The following is a 24,985-nucleotide window of genomic DNA, read 5'->3' on the forward strand; positions in this document are numbered from 1 at the left end:
GATCAGTGGAACAGGATAGAAAGCCCAGAGATAAACCCACGCACATATGGTCACCCTATCTTTGATAAAGGAGGCAAGAATATACAGTGGAGAAAAGACAGCCTGTTTAATAAGTGGTGCTGGGGAAACTGGACAGCTACATGTAAAAGAATGAAATTAGAACACTCCCTAACACCATACACAAAAACAAACTCAAAATGGATTAAAGACCTAAATGTAAGGCCAGACACTATAAAACTCTTAGAGGAAAACATAGGCAGAACACTCCATGACATAAATCACAGCAAGATCCTTTTTGACCCACCTCCTAGAGAAATGGAAATAAAAACAAAAATAAATGGGACCTTATGAAACTTAAAAGCTTTTTCACAGCAAAGGAAACCATAAACAAGACGAAAAGACAACCCTTAGAATGGGAGAAAATATTTGCAAACGAAGTAACTGACAAAGGATTAATCTCCAAAATATACAGGCAACTCATGCAGCTCAATATCAAAAAAACAAGCAACCCAATCCAAAAATGGGCAGAAGACCTAAACAGACATTTCTCCAAAGAAGATATACAGATTGCCAGCGAACACATGAAAGGATGCTCAACATCACTAATCATTAGAGAAATGAAAATCAAAACTATAATAAGGTATCACCTCACACTGGTCAGAATGGCCATCATCAAAAAATCTACAAACAGTAAATGCTGGAGAGAGTGTGGAGAAAAGGGAACCTTCTTGCACTGTTGGTGGGAATGTAAATTGATATAGCCACTATGGAGAACAGTATGGAGGGTCCTCAAAAAACTAAAAATAGAACTACCATACGACCCAGCAATCCTACTACTGGTCATATACCCTGAGAAAACCATAATTCAAAAAGAGTCACGTACCACAATGTTCATTGCAGCTCTATTTACAATAGCCAGGACACGGAAGCAACCTAAGTGTCCATCGACAGATGAATGGATAAAGAAGATGTGGCACATATATACAATGGAATATTACTCAGCCATAAAAAGAAATGAAAGTGAGTTATTTGTAGTGAGGTGGATGGACCTAGAGTCTGTCATACAGAGTGAAGTAAGTCAGAAAGAGAAAAACAAATACCGTATGCTAACACATATATATGGAATCTAAAAGAAAAAAAAAAAGGTTCTGAAGAATCTAGGGGCAGGACAGGAATAAAGACGCAGATGTAGAGAATGGACTTGAGGACACGAGGAGGGGGAAGGGTAAGCTGGGACAAAGTGAGAGAGTGGCATGGACATATATACACTACCAAATGTAAAATAGATAGCTAGTGGGAAGCAGCCTCATAGCACAGGGAGATCAGCTTGGTGCTTTGTGTCCACCTAGAGGGGTGGGATAGGGAGGGTGGGAGGGAGACACAAGAGGGAGGGGATATGGGGATGTATGTATACATATAGCTGATTCACTTTCTTTTACAGCAGAAACTAACACACCATTGTAAAGCAATTATACTCCAAGAAAGATGTTAAATAAATAAATAAATAATACAAATGTTACTTTCCTGACGTAGCTGATAGCGTTAAACTGCTAATTCAAAACCAGGCCTTATTCAAAATTTAAAGAATTGTAAACATAGAAAGTAATAAAAATAAATACATGCTTACACTGCTGAGATTTTTATGTACTTTTGAGTTAGATTTTATAAACTATTCTTAAGTATTACAAATTGTAACTTGGTCCTGCCGTGGATGACGAATATCCAGCCTGGGTCATGCTCGACTACACCATAAGAGTTTAACAGCATCCAAAATGGTCCATACTTTGTTGAACAAAATGAGTTCACGGGTCTCACTCTTGGCTGTCACTGTAATGTCAAATTGCCATAAAGAGTTTCTGAATGCCCTCTGTTTCCGTACTTACCACAGACCAAGCAACAAACAATTTGCAGACTGGAACACTTGGAGTAACACTTCTTGGGACTATTGGAGAATATAAGGAAATATAGAAGCACTTGAAATATTAAACAACAATAAAAATTCTATAGCTTAAAGGGTAATAAAAGAGTGACCCCAGTGTAGCATCCAGTTCATTGACAAATAAGTTGTAGAGACAGTGAATCCTTAGTATCCAGTAAAGAGAGAGATTATTCAGGCTAGAGGGGCCAAGGAGAGAGAGCGGAGCTGGTGGGACTTGAAACACTTCTTAAAGGATAATTAAATGTTTAAAAATATAATCCAGATCAATTTTATTTTAGTCATTGTAGTATCTTGATTAACTAACTGAATTGTTCTATAAGCCAAAACTAAACACTAGTCATACTAATTAGTAATATGTAAATACTGATTTTACTACATAAATCTTAATGTCAGCCTTTGAATGCAAAGGACACTTCCTTGCTCGTGTTCTTTTTTAAAAATAAATAAATTAAAAGTCTTTGTTCTTTTGAATCATTACAAATTTCTTGGTAATTACTGTGTTTGAACCAGATTCTTTGTAAGTGAGAATACTCCGTGAGTTTCCTTTAAAAAGCTCTGCTTTGCAGATGTTGTTTTGTAATATGGGATCAATTCTTGCCAGCTCAATCTTCCTTTTCTATTTATCCTGCATGTAGTTTGTATTGCATCACTTCCTTTGCAAGGGAATTGACTACAGGATCCGAGGGTAGGGTCATTTTTTCATTGTTTTTGCACAGTGTCTATTACCTATTTATGGAATTATAACTTTCTGTTAGTCATCACCAAAAATTAAATGGGAGTTATTATTGCACCTGTCAACTGGTAGTGTGGTGAGCTGTACACAAGTGAGAGATGAATTTTTTTTCCTCAGACCAGTTTTATTATTTTTAAGCCTTAGTCCCATTTTAAAATAGGATACTATCCCTAAAAGAATCCATATTTCTACCTTCTCTTGAAAAATCAGAACTTCTGGCGCAGCTCAGTCTACATTTCAGAATAGGAACCATCTATGAAAGTAATAGCTGCACCCTTTTATACAGAGCACACACTTGTCTAGTCCCAGCCATGCCATTTGACTGACTTTCTGCTTCTCTTGTGTTTCTTGATGCCTGGCCTTCATAGACAGCTTGATTTGATCATAGGACTAGTGTGTAAGAGCATGATTTACCCACCAAATTCAAAACCACACCAAAACAAAACCTTCAGCTTTAGCAGCACCATCAGTTACCTTTCCTAACTTGACATATGTCATTTGAGTAATTAAATTATGTATAAATCTGTGGTTGAAATAAATTGGTTGATCTCAGAAATAGATTATTATCTGTATAAACAAATACTGTGTGTATATGGATATTTACACACACATTTATGTGAGAATAAGACAAATCTGAAAACATGCTAACAACTGGAGAATCACCTGAGTGAAGGATATTTGAGAGTTTCTTAATGCTCTTCCTATAACTTTTAAGTTTGAAATTATTTCAATATGAAAATTATTTTTAAACGTCAAAGCTAACTCTCAGTCACAGATTGTCAGTGAGAAAGATTTTTTTCTTCCCTAAGTGATTAATCTTTTAGTCTGAATTTAGGGAAGGGGAACATTTAAGGCCAACCTAATTGATACCATGTCTTACAAGTTATCTTCCAGTAAAGAAAAAAATTTTTCTTCTAGTTGATATGCAGAATAAAACTTAGAAAAAAGATTTTTTGTATGTATGAGCAACCGAAACAACTTGTCTCTGCATCTGATTGTTAGTACCCTGACATAAGCAAGCATTCAAAGCACAAATATTAATAAATGCAGGCTTCTATGTATCCAAAGAAGGACCTTATTAGCAAAGTGTATCCATATTTCTGATGGGTAGACATCCACATCTTACATATTTTAAACAAGCAACCATGTTGTCAAGAGGGCACAGATTTGAGCTATGTGTTCATTTGTGGTGATGAATTTGTGCCAGTTTAGTCGCACACTTTGGCCTCATCAGCAGTATGTGTCTCCTAGAAGGCTGGTAAGGATACCAGCTGTAGCGCACACAGCCGCAACAGAGAACAAAGATAAATCGTCAACAACCAAATGCATTCTCTGGCATAAGCCAGACGATTTGTCCCAGATTTGGGTAGTGGAAGCCTCTTTCTTCTGGCAGCAGTATCCTTTTGACATGTCCCTGTCATTCTTGGAGCACTTCCTTACTCCCTGGCTCAGGAATACTGATTCCAGGTTCATCTAGTGCTTTCCCTGGCCGGGTGATGGATTCAGCCATTTCTTCCAAGAGCCTTGGTTCCCGTTGGTGGTGTGTGGCTTTTAAAAACCAAGATCTGGGTAGTGGGTCCAGTTGTTGCTGCCAGTGTATCAGTGCTTCCAGGCTTGCTCAGCAGAATTTGAGGGGGAACATGCTTACACACATATACATACGTGGGTTTCTATTTCTTTGTCTATTTATGTGAAATATCAGGAGTTCATCCCAGTACCTCCCATTTCAGTCTAACCCCCTGGGTTTGTTTGCGCCGTCTCGCTTCCGTATTTGTAATTTCCTTCTGCAGAAGTGAGAAGCCTGGCTCCCATCGTCCTCAGCATATTTACTGATTTCCTTAATCCTCCCGTATGTAACTGATTTCCCCACCGTGCGGCCCCTACCCTGTTGGACACCCCAGCTGCCCTGGTGGAATCCTTCTCCTGGCCTCACCACTCACACCGAGCCAGCCGAGTCCTCGGTCCTGGCTCTGCCAAGTACACTAGCCATGCTGGCCAAACCTTGACTTTTTAAACTTAGATGACTTATAAGCAAAAACTCGAGACAGCGTATTTCCTGAAATTAGAAAATGAGAGGATTAATATTTTTCTTTATTCAATCGCATAGTTTCAATTCTTATTCACAGAGGACGATGGAAGTTATTTCAGTTAAAGATTTGGAAATAATGCTGTTTATAAGTAGGCTTAGCTTTTCTTTTCCTTTTTGAAGTGTAACGTTAACAGACATTTAGAGAAACTGTGTGCAGCTTCCATGAGCAAGGCTGAACTTCAGGGACAGCTGCTTTCTGAGGGCAGCTAGAGCTTTTCCTATTGGCCCGGTTACAGGGGGACACTTAAAAGAAAAAATAAATATTATAGTATTTGTCTTACATTGGCCACCAGTCTACTCACATAAATTCCTTTCTCAGTTTGATCTTAGCAATAATAAAAAAAGATTTTTTCTGCTTTAGGAACTTAGAAAAAATAGGGAAAATTATTTGTTTTTTCCATTTCCTGATGTATTTGATCTGTTTTTAGTTTTTGACTCTCTTCTTTGCCACCACATTCTTCCTCTCTTAGTTCACTTCCTGATGTCTGCTGCTCCTGAGTGTAAGACAGCACTTGGTTATTTTCACAAGTGGAAAAGGACCGATTGGATCAAGCAGAGTCGTTGATTATCCATGTCTGTGTGGCTTCAGAATGTGTTGATTTTTATCATTTGAATATGGGCCCATCTAATACTTTCCAATTCTAATAATGAATCTCTTATGGTGCCAGGTCCCTCCTCCCTTAATAAAAATTCCCTTGGGTCCCACGGCAGCGTGCTAGGAATGAGTAAAAATAAATTTAAAAGAAATCTGGCTCATGGTTTCTTAGGGAACTTGATGACAATTTAGGAATAAAGCTGTAAAATGCAACATCTCAAATATCATGTAAAGATGAAAACACTTTGCAGAGCTGTAAGAGTTGATGGCTTTTGACTTTTATATCTTCTCAACCCCTTCCAAAGTCAGCTCCCTTCTCCTTACCATAATAACTTTATCCCCAAATGAACAGCCATTATTGAAGGACCCTGGTGAGCAGCTCTTGATATTTCACTTGGAGATGCCATGTGACATTCTTAATTTCCTTTTAAAGCTTGTTGGCATCGGAGGAGTTGCAGTATTAGCAGATTAGCACTGTGAAAGTTCTGTACGCCCCGGACACTTCCAACATGGGACAGTAAGTGTGCCAACTTAACCTCCCTCCTTCCCCTGAGGCTGCTGTCCCCAGCCCCAGAGTCAGGCTACCAAAATGACATGTATCCTACACCACTGATAGGGGAAAGGAAGTTAACCCTTCACTCTACCTTAGACACAAAACAGGTTGTTTAAAAAAAGCAAAACAAAAAACCGCAAGCCAAGAGAGAAGGCCAGCTCTAGCAAGTACGAAGATAATGCAACATTAAAAGCTTTACATGAGGAGATGTGGCCTTAATAGATGTTGCAGACTTCTGACAAGGAAAGCCAAGGAGAGAGCCAGGCGACAAAGTTTCTGGCCATTCATTCAGTAAATATTTTTGCTGGTTTTAAAATCCTCTGCTCAGTGGCGGCTATTAATTCACCCCAACAGAAACAATAGCGGAACACATAACTTAGGAGCATCTGGGCAAATTTCCAGTTTCCTTCCTCTTATGAAACCCCTCTGTAGGAGAAACAGATCTCCCTCCCAGGCCAATGAAAGCTTTGCTTTGTGGTTCACATTTCTCCAAGCAGAGATAATGGTTAGGAGATTGTTTTAAATATATGGTGATTTTCTTCTTACCTATAACTGGGCATGTGACGTCAACAAAAGGTTTGGGAAGATTTTCTGTTAATATTTAAAAACATATGATTAGCAACATATGTGAAAAATATCTAACGCAGTTCTTGATACAACAGGTGCACAATAAATATAAGTTTAGTGTGACTTTGTTTATTGACTTAAAGCAGGTGTTTAAGTTCAATAAACAGGTGTATTTAAAACAAAAAACAGCTGTATTTACAAAGGAAATAATTCATTCACTTGGCTACAGAGCCATTTATTTCTCTTCAGTGTCACCTGCAACATAGCTACCACCCAGCTTGTACCCAAAAGCTGCCTACGTGGTTGACCCAGGACTGAATAGCAAAACCTTCACATGTTATGAAAACCGGGATAAGGAACTATAGTTTTTGAAAAGTGATACAGTATATTGATTAGGTGTTCTGTCATTTACTAAATTAGGCATAGTTGTGAAAAAGTGACAGGGTATGCCTGTTAGCTTTCCTGTCTCCCAGGGAACCCAGGGAGCAGGATACCTGGGTACAGGTAAGGTAGAGGGGCTTCCTACCAGTATAAGTTTGAGGGTGGGGTGAGATAAGAATCCTAAGTTTACTATATATAAAATAGATAATCAACAAGGACCTACTGTATAACACAGGGAACTCTACTCAATATTCTGTAATAACCTGTATGAGAAAAGAATCTGAAAAAGAATGGATATATGTATATGTATAACTGAATCAGTTTGCTGTACACCTGAAACTAACACAACATTGTAAATTAACTATACTCCAATATAAAATAAAAATGAAAAAACATTTTAAAAATGCTTAATAACTAAACATTCAAAAAAAAAAAAAAGAATCCTAAGTTTATCCTATTTAGTTTCAGTCCTCAGACATCTTTGGGATTTATGTATGTGTTTTTTAGGAGTGTTCAGTACTGTAGTTTAAGTGGTTTATAGTATTATTCAAAATGCATAATTGTTATCCATTTATGTAATTGTGCATTCCTACCGAAGAGTTTTCTGACTCACTTTCCTGAGCAGTGTTCAGTTTATAAATAGGCTAACTCCTTGGTTAAGGCAAAATGGAGTTAACTACTTCCCCAGGTAGACAAATGGTTACTGTAATCAAAAATCATTTTTAAATGAAATGGATATAAAGGAATAAATATGTAACAGTTGAGCCCTGTGTTGAATAAATTATATTTGTTACTTGTCGATTGGAAGAGAAAATATTGTGTCATGTCATTAATAGGACAGTTTCCTTTTTTTTAAATATTTATTTTATTTATTTGGTTGTGCTGCATCTTAGTTGCAGCCGGCAGGCTCCTTAGTTGTGGCGTGCGCACTCAGTTACAGCATGCATGTGGGATCCAGTTCCCTGACCAGGGATCGAACCTGGGCCCCCTGCATTGGGAGCATGGAGTCTTAACCACTGCGCCACCAGGGAAGTCCTAGGCGGTTTCCCTTTTATCTTTGGTCTAGATCTTCATGCCTGTCATTATCAGGCACTCAGCATCTCATAGCTAAATAATACTATTGTGATGTAGTCATACACTGACATTGTAAGATACATAACATCTTTATTATGGGAGTTTTTTGTTTTGTTTTTTGTTTTTACTGATTTTACATTTTTTGTTTTTACTAATATTATTTGAATATCTGAGCATCCGTTCTCTTGGTCTGAGGGTCTCTAGTTTCTGTGGACTCATAGTTTCTTATAGTGACTTTACTGTTGTTCAGTTCACCCATCTTTGTATTTCCTCGACTAGGATTTGAGGAACATCAGTCAATTAAATATTTAAATACTATCTAAAAGCTACAGGGTGGCAGATGACCAAAACAGATGATGCGAGTTCCATGGCGTGGGTTTGGTAAGTTTACAGACCTTTTATGATCTCATGGGAAGAACAGCTTTCCTTGAAAGATCAAAATGTGGCCATTTCAGATTCATTTTCAACAGTGTGTTGAAGGTGCAGGTGCTCCAAACCTAACAGTGACTCTCTACCCTGTGTGGACATGTCCTGACACCAGTAGTAGTAGAGACTCATCTACTGTAAAGTGGCTGGTTGACTGAGTGCCCTGTGAGTGGGCAGTGTCCTTCTCATGATGCTGACCGACTTGAAATTTGAACCTTTCCAGACACCCCAGCAGACAAAACAACACAAACTGAAAAGCAGTCCATTTACAGATGTCAACCCAACTGCTGTATTTGACAGATTATGTTTTATATCCTCAAGACTTATCTTGTTTTCATTGAACTATACCTTAAAATGCTCTGTTTCCTTTTGCCAGGTGAATGAGTTGTGATCTTTGGTAAAAGTGTCTTTCATAGTCAAGAGATTTAGACAGTGTACTGAGAGCTAGTCATTGTATTTTAATTTTTAACCAAATTGCCTGGGACCTTAGGCGATAGCCTTTATGGAAGTGGGTGTTGGATTGTTTCTAGTGTTTTCTTATACCAAGAAAGGAGAATCACTGAGTAACTTGACATGACCAAATTCAGTTAGTGAAAAATTTAAAATAGAACCCAGATATCTACTATCTCTTTAAAATCTCTTTCTTGATTTTAAATTGGGCAGTAGAGCATGTGGTCCCCTGGCAATGTTTGCCCACCGTGACAAGTAAGGATTTCTGGCTGCCCTTTCTGTTTTCTTTCTTTTTTTTTTTTAATTTTATTTTTATTTTTATTTTTTTTTAAATTTTATTTATTTATTTATTTATTTATTTATGGCTGTGTTGGGTCTTCGTTTCTGTGCGAGGGCTTTCTCTAGTTGTGGCAAGCGGGGGCCACTCTTAATCGCGGTGCGCGGGCCCCTCACTATTGCGACCTCTCTTGTTGTGGAGCACAGGCTCCAGACGCGCAGGCTCAGCAACTGTGGCTCACGGGCCTAGTTGCTCCGCGGCATGTGGGATCTTCCCAGACCAGGGCTCGAACCCGTGTCCCCTGCATTGGCAGGCAGATTCTCAACCACTGCGCCACCAGGGAAGCCCCTTTATTTTTATTTTTTAAATTTTATTGAAATATAGTCAGTTTACAGTGTTGTGTTAGTTTCAGGTGTACAGCTGCGTCAGATCTTAATTGCAGCACGCAGGATCTTTCGTTGCAGCGCTCGGGGTTCTCTCTAGTTGTGACATGCAGGCTCCAGAGCGCATGGACTCTCTAGTTGCGGCGCGCGGGCTTAGTTGCCCCGCGGCATGTGGGATCTTAGTTCCCTGACCAGGGATCAAACCCGCGTCCCCTGCATTGCAAGGCGGATTCTTTACCACTGGACCACCAGGGAAGTCCCCCCTCTCTGTTTTCTTAATACTCTCCCACCCTCTGTGGTGTTCCCTTTGTGTCCAAGGGATCAGATTTAATTAGATTGTGAGAGAAAGAAGAGGAACGTCTTCAGTTGGCTGTCTCTCAGGAATTAGCCTGTCTAAATCCCGGTCACCTCCTAAAATCCTGCTCCTCCTCCACTGTCCCCGTTCTCATTCACAAGCAGCATCGCGGTCTGCTCAGCTGTGGAGGTGAGAAGCCTCGACCCCTCCTTCTTTCTCACCTCGCACATCCAGCCTGAGTCATCCTGTCTCATCAGTTCTGCATCTGTGCTTCAAGCCTGTCTGCTGCTGCGTCTCTCCACCACTCTGTCCCAACCAAAGCCCTGGTCATCCCTTCCTGGGGCTAATGCAGAAGCATCCTCACTGCTCCACCACCAGGCACTCAATCTTTTGCAGCCCGTGGTCAGAGGGGGCTTGCAAAAAAGCAAATGTGATCAGTACTTACAACCCTGCCCTTGAGATAAAGCCCAAAACCCCTACGATGTGCCTGCAAGGCTTGCATACTCGAGCCTCTCCCCTCACTCCCCTGACGTCACTGTCCCCTTGCTCTCTCTGCTGTGGTCACATTGTCCCGCCCTGGATTCCCCAGGCTCGTGTTCTCCCCTCCACCCATGCAGCGTACGTTCTGTTGCCTCTTCCCCACACCCCTGTTGAGTGCTGTCCTTCTCGTTACCCTGCACTGGGGCGGGGACAGGTCTGCCTGTTTGTTCCTCCACCCATGGCTCCCAGCACAGTGATTAGAACATGGGCACTAATAATGGTTTATTGAATGAATGAATGCAAATAAAATTAAAGACAGCAGTAAGAACATTTAAAGTTACTATTTCTCTACAAGGAATGCCTTACTCTATAATAGAAATGTGTTTTGAAAAAGCAATCATAATCTTAAAGGGTATATATCAAAAATAAATTATTTCCATAGGGAGGGAAGGGTAGGGGAGGGAAGGGTAGGGAAGGGAAGGGAGGAAGGAAATGAATGGATGAATGAATAATTCAGCCAGGCATCTCCAGACCACACTTTCTGGTTGACTACCTTTGGTGTTGCTCACATGAAGAGATGTTGCCTGGAGAAGAAAACCAAGAGATGAACTCAGGAAGTCCATAAAACCACCGCCAGTGGCCCTAGCTTAGTTTCCTATATCCTGTGAAAAGCCTAAACGTTTTTATGGAGGGGTTTTGGCTTCAGAGGGTCCGTCCTAGAAGAACGCTTTCTGTCCATGATGCCTAGCTGGATCACGATTCATTCCACTAACAGAAGTGACCCTTGCCTGAGGATAAACGCAGCGCAGCACAGATGCAGCAAGCGGGACACTGGGACCTGAGCGGGGGAAGGACACTTCCTGCCATTCAGAGGGCTGGTGGTGCCGCTCACAGTAAAAATAGGACCTGGTCTTCTGCACCGCATGCCAGTAGTGTGCCTTGGGGTCCGTGGTGGAGTGTCTCATTTCTTATCACGGTCCTGGGAGGTGAGGTAGACACTAGCATTGTCCCACCTTCCAGATGAAGAAAGACCCTCTCTAGCAGAGAGGTAAGATCACTTGCCCGTAATCATAGAGCTGGTTGGTGCTGAACCGCCGTCAGGTTGCAGAGCACGCTTTCTTAATGCGCCCTTCTGTCTGCTGTGAGGGTCCAGGGAGGCCTTGCGCTGCACTGGTGGGCTGAGGTGGTACTGCCCAAGCCCGCTCTTCCAGGACTGCAGTGTGTTAATAAAAAGTCAACATCGAGCATCCATCCTATCTCAGATGCTCTTAAGGCAGTGTAAACCAAGAGGTGCCTGGAATTACCTATATGGAGGCTGTATAATCACATAAATAACGTAAATGTCAAGTAACTTAATTTTTAGGATGCCTTCTTTGAACCTTCCCACTGCTAGAGATGGATTAGGTGTCTTTTCTCTAAGCTTCCATAGCATCCTTTCTATCTTGTTGCCTTAAATCTTTTCTGAAACAGCATGTGTGTGTGTATCTGTGTGTGTGTGTGTGTGAGAGAGAGAGAGAGAAAGAGAAGGAGGGAGGGAGGGAAGAAGGGAATGATTTAAAAAATTATGTAATTTTTAAACTCTCTTTCATTATGCTTACCACATGGCCTTGTCTGTTTATGTAAACCTTTTAGTACAACAATGCCATGCCTTATTCTTTGTAACTCAGGCTCCTGGCATAGTGCCTGGCACACAGCACTTATTAGTTCTACTCACATGTTTATGAACACACACAACCAGCAACTAGCAGAGCAGGATTCAAACCCAGGGCTCCAGGGCCGTATAACTCTAAAGCTCGTAATCTTTCCAGCGTAGTCCCTGCCCATCTCAGGAACATACGGTAACAAAGGGGATAAAACGAATTGACTCCATCACATAGAGACCATGATTTTGCCAGAAGCAGAAACAAGATGCCTTCACCCTTGGGAGAGATTCTCCCCTAAGAACTGGGGGAGGTGAACTGAGCCGTATTAAAGTTGGCAGTAAGCTAATGAGTGTTGCATAAGTTTGGTACACCAGTAAAGAAAGGGGTCAAAGTTTTGTGTACTTTGAAAATAAAACTGCAATATAGTCTGTCCTTTTGAAACGGGCCAGTATCATTGATTGAAAAAACCCACACCCAGGAAACAGAAATCTCATAGATTGTAAGTGGAAGTATAAATTGCTGCTACCTCTTTGGAAAATAATCTGGCAATAATTCATAAATTTAAATTGCAGATAATCCTCTGAATTACCAATTTCAATTCTAGAAATGTTTTCTACAAGTGTATATACACATATGCACAAAGAAATATATGCCATTATATATATAGTTGCATTGTTCATAGTAACAAATGATTGGTAATAATCAATTAAATATTTTATTGTATATTCACCCATGAAATGAAGTACTATACAGGCATTAAAAATGAGGCTTTTCTCTATTTACTTACATGAAGCCATTGCCAAGATATATATTTTTTTAATTAGAGAGACAGAAGTCATCCATGGAAAAAACTACATGAATGCATATGTGCGTGTATGCCTAAACTATTTCTAGAAGAATTCACAGGAGACCAGTGGCAGTGGTTACCTCTGATGAGGGAAGCTGTGGCAGAGATGAGAGAAATACTTTTCACTACCTATTCATTGATATCTTTTGAATCTTTTACTAAGAGTCTGTATTGCCTATTCAAAAGTAATAAATTAATAAAATTTAAACCTACTATATAAGGAAGCATGGAAGTTGGATTTTTATTAGCAACTTTTAATTTTGATATAATTTCAAATTTACAGAAAAATTTCAAGAAACTTCCTAGGAGTGTACCTTGCATTTAGTTGTTATCTCTCTCTCTTTTTTTTTGTCTTTCGGCCATGCTGCATGGCTTGTGGGTTCTTAGTTCCCCAACCAGGGATCGAACCCATGCCCTCAGCAGTGAAGGAAATGGAGTCCTAACCACTGGACCGCCAGGGAGTTCCTGTTGTATCTCTTCTAATCTGGACTGTTATTCAGCATTTGTCTGTTTTCTTGACTGTGAAGTTTTCCACTTATTTTGTAGACTGTCCTTCAATTTAGGGTTGTTTTCTGTTTCCTCCTGATTAGATTCGGGTTGTGTGTTTTTGGGAGACACCACAGAAGTGATGGCTGTGTCCTCACTGCCTTCTACCAGGAGGAACTATCTTTCTCTGGGTTCTCAGCCCCGAGGCTACAGGAGACACAGCTCTCCTTCAGGGCACACATAGAAGCTTTCAGGTCATTTCATGGCTCTTAAGCTGGGAACTTGAATCCCTGAGGTCATCCTTTTCATTCACCACTTTGTCCAGGGACATTAGGACCTCCCAGCCAACTTCCTATACTTGTTACTTTTCCAAGAATGTTTGAAAATATCATATATAGTCACCCAGCTCTTTGTTTCTTACAAAGGTTGACTAGGAGTATCCAATGGAGATTTTTTTTTTAGGTGAGTTTATTTTTATTTATTTATTTACATTTTGGCCACGCCTCACGGCATGTGGGATCTTAGTTTCCTGACCAGGGATCGAACCCGTGCCCCCTGCAGTGAAAGTTTGGAGTCCTAACCACTGGACCGCCAGGGAAGTCCCCACGATGGAGATATTGATGTATCTCTATGGCCAGATCACACCATGGACTATCAGTGCTCTCTTTACTACTAGAAATAGAGTCATTAGTGGCTGTAAATCTAATCATATTAGAGAGCCAATTCCAGAACCCCCAGAACCAGTTCAGAAAACTCATCCTGAAACGGGAACCTTCCTGCACTGTTGGTGGGAATGTAAATTGATACAGCCACTATGGACAACAGTATGGAGGTTCTTTAAAAAAATAAAAAGAGAACTACCATATGACCCAGCAATCCCACTACTGGGCACATACCCTGAGAAAACCATAATTCAAAAAGAGTCATGTACCACAGTGTTCATTGCAGCACTGTTTACAATAGCCAGGACATGGAAGTAACCTAAATGTCCATCAATAGATAAATGGATAAAGAAGATGTGGCACATATATACAATGGAATATTACTCAACCATAAAAAGAAATGAAATTGAGTTATTTGTAGTGAGGTGGATGGACCTAGAGTCTGTCATACAGAGTGAAGTAAGTTAGAGAAAAATAAATACCATATGCTAACACATATATATGGAATCTAAAAAAGCAGTACTGATGAACCTAGTAGCAGGGCAGGAATAAAGACACAGACGTAGAGAATGGACTTGAGGATACGGGGAGGGGGAAGGGTAAGCTGGGACGAAGTGAGAGAGTGGCATGGACATATATACACTACCAAATGTAAAATAGATAGCTAGTGGGAAGCAGCCGCATAGCACAGGGAGATCAGCTCGGTGCTTTGTGACCACCTAGAGGGGTGGGATAGGGAGGGTGGGAGGGAGGGAGGCGCAAGAGGGAGGGGATATGGGGATATATGTATACATATAGCTGATTCACTTTGTTGTGCAGCAGAAACTAACACAACATTGTAAAGCAATTATACTCCAAGAAAGATGTGGGGGAAAAAAAAAAAACTCATCCTTAAAATTCTGTTCCTCTGGAACCGCTCTTGGTACCAAAATCTGTGTTAGTTTAGGTTACCCAGAGAAACAGAATCAACAGGATAAGAGTGTGTGTGTGTGTGTGTGTGCGTGTGTGTGTGTGTGTGTGTGTAAACAGTTTTTGGCTTATGTAATTTTGGACACTGTGAAGTCCAAGACCTGCAGTCGGCAAGCAGGAGACCCAAGACAGCCGATGGTGTAAATTCTAATCTGAGTGTGTACTAAGGCAGGAGACCTATGTCCCAGCCAGCTCAAAGACAGCCAGGCAGAAAGGATGCCTTCTTACCCGTTTATTCTTATCAGGCCTTCGACGGTTGGATGAGGCTCGCACATTGGGGAGGGCACTCTGCTTTGCTCAGTCTACTGATTCTAATGTAATCTCAACTAAAATGACCCTCACAAACACACCCAGAATAATGTTTGACCAAACGTCTGGGCTCCCCGTGGCCCAGTCAACTTGACATATCAGATTAACCACCACAGGCACATGCGTTCGTTTGTTTCAGTATTGGTGATATTAATTTTGATCAGTTGGTTTAAGTGGCTATAAGGTTTCTCCACTAAAAATTATTATCTTTCCCTTTTGTAATTAATAAGTGATTTGTGGGGAGATCCTTTGAGTCTGTGTAAATATCCTCTTCCTAGTCACACTTTCAACTCCTTGTTTAGCATACATGGATCATTTTCTAACTCACATCATTCCTTCTGTATTTCTTAAGTGGCATTCCACTCTAAAGAAGGGCTTTTCCTTCTCTTATTTATTTCTTTTTTACATTGGTGTGGACTCATAGATTCTTATTTTATCCAAAGGATTATAATGTTCCTAACCTTAATTATTTTAATGCTCATATGGTCCTAGATTTGGCCAGGAGCCCAGCCCATTCAAGCTGGCTGCTCTGGCCTTTTGACATGTCCCCGTTGTTCCTTGAGTACTTCCCTACTTTCTGGCTCAACATGCTATTCCAGTTTCATCTTCTGTTTTCCCTGTCCAAGCTCTGGAGTCAGCTTTTCCTCCAAGGAGCCCTGGGTCCTTTTAGTTAATTAAGAAGGACGGTATTTATAAGCCAACATCTGGGTGCCATTGCTTCTAAGCTCTCTCAGCAAACGGAGCTAGGAAATGTATGTGTACATACATCATCCCCCCTTTTATCTCCCGTAATCCATAAATTTATACTGAAATCTCCAATTCTAAGTCAACCCCATGTATTTTGTAACTTCCTTCTCTAACAGTGAAAAAAACCTGTCTTGGTTGGAGTAGGTACCGTTCAATCATATTTTCCTGGAATAAAAATTGCTATTTATATCTAGATTATGTGAAGTTTCCCACATGAAGGGAAAGATTATTTTATGTTGGGTCATGGGGATATGGCCCATTTTTAACTAGATGACATCTTGCTATATTTAGTACTCCCCCCACCCCAGTTTTTGAAAGTCACAAGGAAATAAGAGAAGTGAAACAAAGTATATAAATAGGAAAAAATGGTAAGGATGGCAGGTGATTTAAAGTTTTGCACACCTGATAGCCTGGATTTTCTCTGTAAGTAGAATGTAAAACCATTTTCTGAGAGAGTAGAGGTGGGATAAAGGAATATATTCATTCATTCCTTTATTTTTTCATTCATCAAATATTTAACCACCCCCTATAAGTTCCAGGAGCATGTTGCATGCTGAAGATAAAACAATGATCAAGATAGATATGATCTGTACTCCCCCCCTGGAGACAGACAATAAACAAGAAACTGCTTGTGGTAAATACTATAAAGGAAACAAGTAAGTGTGAGATGATGGGGGTGGGGTGCAGTTTAGACAGGAAAGAATTTGTTTTATTCTCAGCCAGAGCACACAGTGACCAGGAGTAGTTGGCATGAGATGGGCCAGTATCTCAATATCAGATTGGCCTGACGTTGAGGTTTTCCACGGAAGATATTTAAGGATAGGAATGAGTAGTTAGATTTATATTTTCAGATCATGCTTCCTGCTGTATGGAGATTGAAAGGGGACAGACCAATTAAGACGATACCTATGATGGGGAAGATACCTGTGACTCCATATTCTTGCTAACATTGTTCACTATAAAACTCTTGATCTGTAGGTGAAAAATTGTATCATATTGTTGGTTGGATTTGCATTTCCTTAAATGTAAGTGAAATTGAGACACATTTTCATGGAATTTATTTTGGTATAACTAGTTGCATCAGGTTCTTAGAGTTGCTGCAACAAATTACAACAAACTGGGTGGCTTAAAGCAGTGGGCATTTATTGTCTCACGGTTCTGAAGGCTAGAAGTCCAAAATGAAGGTGTCAGCCGGCCATGCTTTCCTCTGAAACCTGTAGAGGAGAAATCCTTCCTTGCCTCCTGCGAGCTTCCAGTGGTGACCATCAGACTGTGGCGTTCCTTGGCTGGTAGCTGCATCTGCCTCTGTCATCACAGCGCATCCTCCCTCGGTATCTGTCTGTCTTCACAGGCATTTTCCTCTTCTTGGAAGGATACCAGTCATACTGGATTAGGGCCCGTCTAATGACCTCATCTTGATCACATCTGAAAATATTTCCAAATAAGGTCACCCTCCTAGGTACCAGGGATTAGGACTTCAACATACCTTTTTGGGGGAACACAATTCAAGCCACCACACTAATAATCTGCATTTTGTTTTTCCAGGTGGCTAGGTCATTTTCTAACACTATTTATTGACATTTATTATTGGTATTATTGCTGTTTTGAAATGTCACCACTGCCATATACTAAAGTCCTCAGGAATACCAATTATGTCACCTCCGTTATCTCCTACTTCTAGAATTCCTTCTATTTTAATTTTGTTTTTCCATTTCATTTTGCTTACATTTCTCTACCCCTTCTTCTTGTCCCTGGCTATTTTCAGCAGTGCCCATTCCCCTTTTCTTTGTCTTTTAATGTGACCTTCATTTCTTTGGGGTTTTTTCCTTGAGCTCTTTCAATTTATCTCCTTTAAAAAAAAATGGTTTTAAATATGCTTTTGCTCTTTTTAAACAATGTTTTCTTTGATCTCTTGGTTTATAGGGCTATATTTTCTTTACATTCTTTGCTTTCATGCAGAAATACTTTTTCATAATTTTTCTCCTTTATGGCACACTTTTTTTTTTCGTGGGTATTCTTGATCTGCTTTTTGTCCGTCCAATTCTTTGCCTCCTTTTTTCCTTTAACATCTTATCATGGGCGCCATTCTGTTTCACTTTTGATTACTGCCATCTTTTTTTTTTTTTTTAACATCTTTATTGGAGTATAATTGCTTTACAATGGTGTGTTAGTTTCTGCTTTATAACAAAGTGAATCAGTTATACATATACATATGTTCCCATATCTCTTCCCTCTTGCAACTCCCGCCTTCCCACCCTCCCTATCCCACCCCTCTAGGTGGTCACAAAGCACAGAGCTGATCTCCTTGTGCTATGCGGTTGCTCCCCACTAGCTAGCTATTTTACGTTTGGTAGTGTATATATGTCCATGCCACTCTCTCACCTTGTCACAGCTTACCCTTCCCCCTCCCCATATCCTCAAGTCCATTCTCTAGTAGGTCTGTGTCTTTATTCCCGTCTTGCCACTAGGTTCTTCATGACCCTTTTTTTTTTTTTCCCTTGGATTCCATATATATGTGTTAGCATACTGTATTTGTTTTTCTCTTTCTGACTTACTTCACTCTGTATGACAGACTCTAACTCCATCCACCTACAACCAAGATTACTCATACTGCCATCTTTGAATAGGTGTGTTTCATTCTGAGTTGGTTAGTTGCTGAAAGATAGTGTGTAGAAGGACCAGTAGATCGCTGAGTTTGGGATCTGTTACTTCTAGACTCCTTCTCACCAACACTCTGCCCTGAAATGGCAAGAAGTTTGCTTGACTAGCAAGCAGGTCCCATACGTACGCCATGAGACTCCAGCCTGGGAGGTGAGTTAGCATTACCTCTTTTCATTTATGAAGATCTCCTGCCATAGAGCAGTTGTGTCTAATTTTTCATTTTCTCCTCTCCATTCTGACAGTCTGCTTTTTTGCAAAAACGTATTGAATAATTTCTACTCATTTATTCACGTAGCTCCACCTTGCAGCTATTCAGAAGTGTCAAATGGGACGACCCATTTTGTTCCACAGCCACCTGCATCCTGAGACCCTGCCATTCTTGTCAGAAGACAGTTGCCTTGGCCGCTTAGGAACTGCAGCCACTTCTGGAGGACTTGCCTGGGCTTTGCAGAGGCACACGCTCACTCTTGGCAGCCTTCTTCCATGAGGGCTTGTTTTCCAACACTTCACACCCTTTCTTCACAGATTGTGTTTCCAAGTTGTAGCTCGTTTTCTGTTTCCTCATAGGTAAAGTTTTCTTTTCTGGTTTTATTTTGTCTTGTTGATTTTCAGAGGGTAGAGTAGGACTAAGGTATCATTACTCCAGCCTACTGAAATGGGCATCCCTTAGGTGGTATATGAAGTTGATACTGGACCCAACCCTAGAGAACTTGAGTGTTTAGAGATCTTTAGGAAAGAGGAACCAGCAAAGGAGACTGAGGAGGAAAACCCAGAGAATGTGGCCTCACAGAAGCCAAGAAAGAATGTGGGGAGGAAATAGGAGTCAATGTCAGATGCTGCTGGGACACCAGTAAGTTGAGGACAGTCAGCCAGTGGATTTAGCAGTTTCATTGGGAACTTACTTTGGGAAGTTTGATCAAGGTTTACTGAAGTGCTGGACAGGAACCCAGATTGGAGTTGGTTGAGGAGATAATGGAAGACCAAAATAAAAAAGAAAAATAGCATGTGTAGGTGAACATTCCTGAGAAATGCAAACATTCAAAGCAATTTAAGATTGCCTTCGCATTGAAAAGGGGAAGAAAACAGGCCAAATCGATGTGGTTAAGCATCACCTATTTGAAAACGTATGTTCTCATGAAATAAATAGTATTTATTCGTGAATAAAAATATTATTAAGTACATAGTAGACTATTTTTTTTTTTTTTTATGGCTGTGTTGGGTCTTCGTTTCTGTGCGAGGGCTTCCTCTAATTCCGGCAAGTGGGAGCCACTCTTCATCGCAGCGCGGGCCTCTCACTGTCGTGGCCTCTCTTGTTGCGGAGCACAGGCTCCAGACGCGCAGGCTCAGTAGTTGTGGCTCACGGTCCCAGTTGCTCCGCGGCACGTGGGATCTTCCCAGACCAGGGCTCGAACCCGTGTCCCCTGCATTGGCAGGCAGATTCTCAACCGCTGCGCCACCAGGGAAGCCCCCCATAGTAGACTATTCACAGAGAATTTTCCTCCTGGTGATAGAGTCCATATAGTTTAAGAAGTCGATCAAGGGTAACACTGAATTCTGTTAGTGGGTGAACTTAGAATCCTCGGGAGTACATTTTGGAATCTCATCATCCAAAATAAATTCCTTTTTCTCTTCCACCCGACTCAAAAGTTAAATATAGTTTTGTCTCTCGTGTTCAGCAGGTGTTCAAATTCTGCCCACTCTCCCTTTGAAACAACTCAAATTTCTCTTTCTCTCATTTCTACTGTTGTTCCTTTCATTGAGGCCCAGCCTTATTGATCTCTTTAGCTAGAAAAGTCTTCACTTTTTTTCTTGTTTCCAGTCACATCAAATATAGACTTCCACAATCTGGTTTTCAAAGCCTATCGTGTCAGAAAATAACCTAAGTGTCCATCAGGGGATGTATGGATAAAGAAGATGTGGTACATATATACAGTGGAATACTATTCAGCCATTTAAAAAAAGAAAGAAATCTTGCCATTTGTGAAATGAGGGCATTATGCTGAGTGAAATAAGTCAGAGAGAAAAACAAATACCGTACTATCTCACTTGTATGTGTAATCTTAAAAAAAAAACCAACAAAAACCGAAGCTCATAGATACAGAGAACAGATTGGTGATCGCCAGAGGTGGGAGTTGGGGCGGGAGGGGATGGGAAATGGGTGAAGGGAGTCAAAAGGTACAAACTTCCAGTCATAAATAAGTCATGGGGATGTAATGCACAGCATGGTGACTAGAGTTAATAACACCGTGTTGCCTATTTGAAAGTTGCTAAGAGAGTAGACCTTAAAAATTCTCATCACAAGAAAATATCTGTAACTTTGTATAGTGACAGATGTTAACTAGACTTATTGTGCTGACCATTTCACAGTATGTACAAATATTGAACCATTATGCTGTACGCCTGAAACAAATATAATGTTGCATGTCAATTATACCTCAGTTTTTTTTAAAAAGCCTGTCATATCAAATCTGACTCCCTCCTACTTTTCCAACTGTTCCCTGACATTCCCTAGTACAGGTTTTCTGCTCTGGTTAGGCCAGCCTCCTTCCCGTACTTCTAATCTTGCCACATGGTTCTGCCTTCATGCTTAAGTTCATGTTCGCAATTAGCACTTCATTATCTTTAGGATTGTTTTGTGTGTGTTGCCCCACCCCCAGTGTCATACTTCTCTGTAGGGTTGTACACATAGTCTGTCCATGTCTGATCTGAGGGAGCTGCGTACATCTTGACTTATAGGTAATCTTTTGTAGAAGCACATGTGCAAATTAACGAGGCTACGTTTTTAAAAAAATAAATGTTTCAGGGACTCCCCTGGTGGTGCAGTGGTTAAGACTCCGCACTCCCAACACAGGGGGCCCTGGTTCGATCCGTGGTCAGGGAACTAGATCCCACACGCCTTCCGCAACTACGAGTTCACATTGCCACAATTAAGGAGCCCACCTGCCGCAGCTAAGACCAGAAGCAACCCAATAAATAAATAAATAAATTTAAAATAATAATAATAGATGTTTCAGAATTGATGTACGAAAGACTATTGTTCTCCAGAGGCATAACCTTGGTATTTTCTCCATTGCTACTCACTAATTCAAAAACTTTTTAGAACCTCTTTGTTTCATTCAGAAGCCGGTGAAAATAATCCAGCGCATTCAATACATATTTTTAATAAACTCCTTAAAGAAATTGTTTTAAAAATCAATTGCTGTTAAGCTATTTTCACTATTTGGGAAGTTTCAAAGGGAAAAAAAATATCTGAACAGAGCGAAGACTATAGTAGCCCTAGTGTTGGGGATGGGTACCAAGAATGGCTTCCTCGAGGAGCTGAGTTTCAGGCTTTTGAAGAAGGAGTGGGAATCTGCCAAGCAGAGGGGGGAAGAAGAGGCAGGTGGAGAAGGGCATTCTAGGCAGAATGGACCCCGTGGGCAAGCCATGCAGGCATGGTGGCCTTGGGAACTGGAACTAGCTCATTAATGTGAGAGCAAGAGTGACATGGGCTGGAGGGGCGGGAGTGGGGTTGATGTGTGGAAGTGTGTGGAGTTAGGAGGGTCCAGTGGGAGAGAAATGTGGAGGCCAGAACACAAAAGACTTGTGTGCCCTACTGTAGTTTGTATATTACCCTTCAGAGTTCCATATCAGAAGGAGTTTGTCGTGATCTTCTTTGCCACCATGGTACCTGCTTTTAGCATCTTACCTATCACACTGTGTCATTATTATTTATTTGTAATACTTCACTGTTCTTTATTCCTTTTTTAATCCCCAGGGTCACACCCAGTGCCTGGCACAAAGTAGATATTGAATAATGAATTATAAAATTTATGAAACCTGAAATATTTCAACTATGCAGAATGAGTGATAAAAGTTTGTCATAAAAGGTTTGCACACAGAGGTCCTAGAAATGCCTTCCTTGGTCTCTTGTAAGAGATGGTATCACGCATTTGTCATCTAGGATAATTACTGACATTCCTCCTAGAGGCAAACCAAAGAGGTGAGGATTACCTAAGTGCTTGCTTACTTCATACCCTGAGGCTCTCCAAAGCAAACGGAAATCTTGGGTTGGTGTTAAGGTGTATGCTGACACCATCTAGTGGTGATTTTGAGACCTAACCGAATTGAAAGTTTCGTCTTTAACAACCAAACTTTTGCTGAAACATTGTATTTAATGTCATATTTTGTTAAGCCTTTGCCACTGTCTTCAAGTTCATAGCTACTCAGTGGATGGTTTTACCTATTGTGTTTTACAAAGATGCTCAGAAGTTTTGATAAACAAAACATTCTATTTGAAATAAAATGGAATTTCAGAGAAAGTACATGATTGGATGGACCTGGAGTCTTAGAACAACATTGTAATCTCATATGTTATTTGCTGTCTCTTAGTCACAGAGTTCCAGACTCATGAGGCAATTTTTTTTCCCTAATATCCTTCTCCTTCTCTTTACTTTTCTGTTTGGACAGTGTTTTTTAAGCTAAAGAATTTTGTCGTTTCAATTCTTATCTTTGAAGATAACTATCGAGCATGTCCTTCAAATTTTCAGGTTAAGCCAGAAAGGCTTAGCTTCTTATTATGTTTGTGGGTCTTTGAACATGAGTTATGTAGACATTTTGCTTGTGACTTGTGTTGGTTGACAGCTGAGGCAGGGAATCGAATTAGGATCACTGCATTAATTCCTCGCGTGTAGGGATTGCTGTGATTTTTCGTAGCAATGTTAATAAAATAAAAGCATTCATTAAAAATCTCCTTCATGCAGAACGTAATTGGATGCATAAGATTAATTGCTTTTTTTTTTTTTTTTAAGTACTCAATGCCAGAGGGAGGGACGGGTATAATTATCACCATTTTACAGGTGAAGGAGGCTGAAACTCATGGAGGGTAAGCAGCTTTCATAGGCTCGCTGCTCTTAAGTTTGCAGGGTGAGCCTTTGGACTCAGGTGTCAAGGATTCCAGGGTTGGTGCATTTAGCTAGCATGTAAACTTTCTGTCCAACAATGGGGAGGATGCCTTGGAAAAGCACAGGAGAAAAATGCACAGAAAGCCTTAACGTGGTCAGTAACTCTTATTTAAACATACACTAACTACTTGATAAAAATCTTGGTCTTAATTTATTGTTGACATTATCAGCATATTTGTTTCCACTCCTAATTATAGCCGACAGCCTTCATTCCAGTGTAAAGGGAGTTTAAGGGTCTTGCCCTTTGCTCTCAAATGCTTTAGTTATTTCTCTGCTGCACTGACTCTACAACAGGAGTGCTCAGAGACCCGGCCGCTGTCCATAGACCAGCATTCTCCCACCCTGGTGCTCCCTTCTCCCAGCTCTTGGAAGCAAGCTCTCTGTGCCTGTGCCTCTCGGCAGGTGGAGAGTGTAGTGGCAGCCACTTGTGTAGAAACGTCCATTTGGGTGTTGGCCTCGCTCTGGTTCATATGTGTTTATATGTGTGAGTTAATGTATCAATGGTAAATATATATGGGTTTTCTAAATTTTATATTGAATTTTTTCTTTGCAAATATAGTCACATGATTTTGCACAATTGGAGTCATATGTATGCTGGGTTTTTTTTTTTTACTCTTTTTTTTCTTAGTTCCTCTGGCTTTCTTCCAACTGCCCACATGGCCTTCCTCCTCATCACCCTACTGTATGTATTTAAAAATACGTAAGACATAATATGCAGCCTTCCATATTTTTCTATGCTCATGTAATCATTTACAAAATATATTTATGTACAATTTATATACATATCATATATATATATACAGGGTGGATTTTTAGCTTCTTATATGTGTGAGTGGTGGGATCATGTTATACTTTTTAAAATACACATACCTTTCAACCAGCTATCCCATTCCTGGGAATCCGTTTCACAGAAATAAAGGCACTGATTTGTAAGATTATGTGCCAAGAGTACTTTCTGCAATATTGTTCATAAGAGCAGGAAGGATGGGGGGATGATTGAATAAATAAGGGTATATCTGCACTGTGGAATTTTAGGCAGTCATTTTTTTAAAAAGTGAATTTGATTTATGCCAGAAATGCCTCCTCTACCATTCTCTCTGGTATGGATTTTGCTGTTTTTATTCCTTTACTGACATTTTAGTGGGATTTCAAGAGGGAGAAGAAATAAACGTATTTGGACAATTTTCTTTACAACTGAAAATCTGACTAAATGGATTTCAAGACCTGCTCTGGCTTCTGTTATCTTTTCCTCCTAGAGCTCTAAGGTTGTCTTCAACTCTTTTTATTTCTTACCCTTCTGTATTTTGGAAATTAGGAAATCCCCAGCCTCCAAAATATTAAATTCTTTCTTCTCTCTTGGCTTATAACCCCTACTGGTCTTTTCTACCAGCAGCATCCAAAGGAGCCCAGCCTCAAGCATTATCTCTAAAAGTAAACTCAGAACCGTGAAATGTCAGTTCAGAAATAGTTCCTGGG

The 24,985-nt window shown here is 40.4% G+C and overlaps 1 protein-coding gene across 9 annotated transcripts in view; it reads left to right on the forward strand.

The window, feature by feature from the left end:
* Positions 1 to 24,985, forward strand: part of MYO1D (myosin ID) — a 350,018-nt gene that overhangs the window by 74,994 nt on the left and 250,039 nt on the right. The gene's annotated exons all lie outside the window — the stretch shown is intronic.

The sequence above is a fragment of the Balaenoptera musculus genome, chromosome 20 (genome assembly GCF_009873245.2).
Source record: "Balaenoptera musculus isolate JJ_BM4_2016_0621 chromosome 20, mBalMus1.pri.v3, whole genome shotgun sequence".
Lineage (NCBI taxonomy): Eukaryota > Metazoa > Chordata > Mammalia > Artiodactyla > Balaenopteridae > Balaenoptera > Balaenoptera musculus.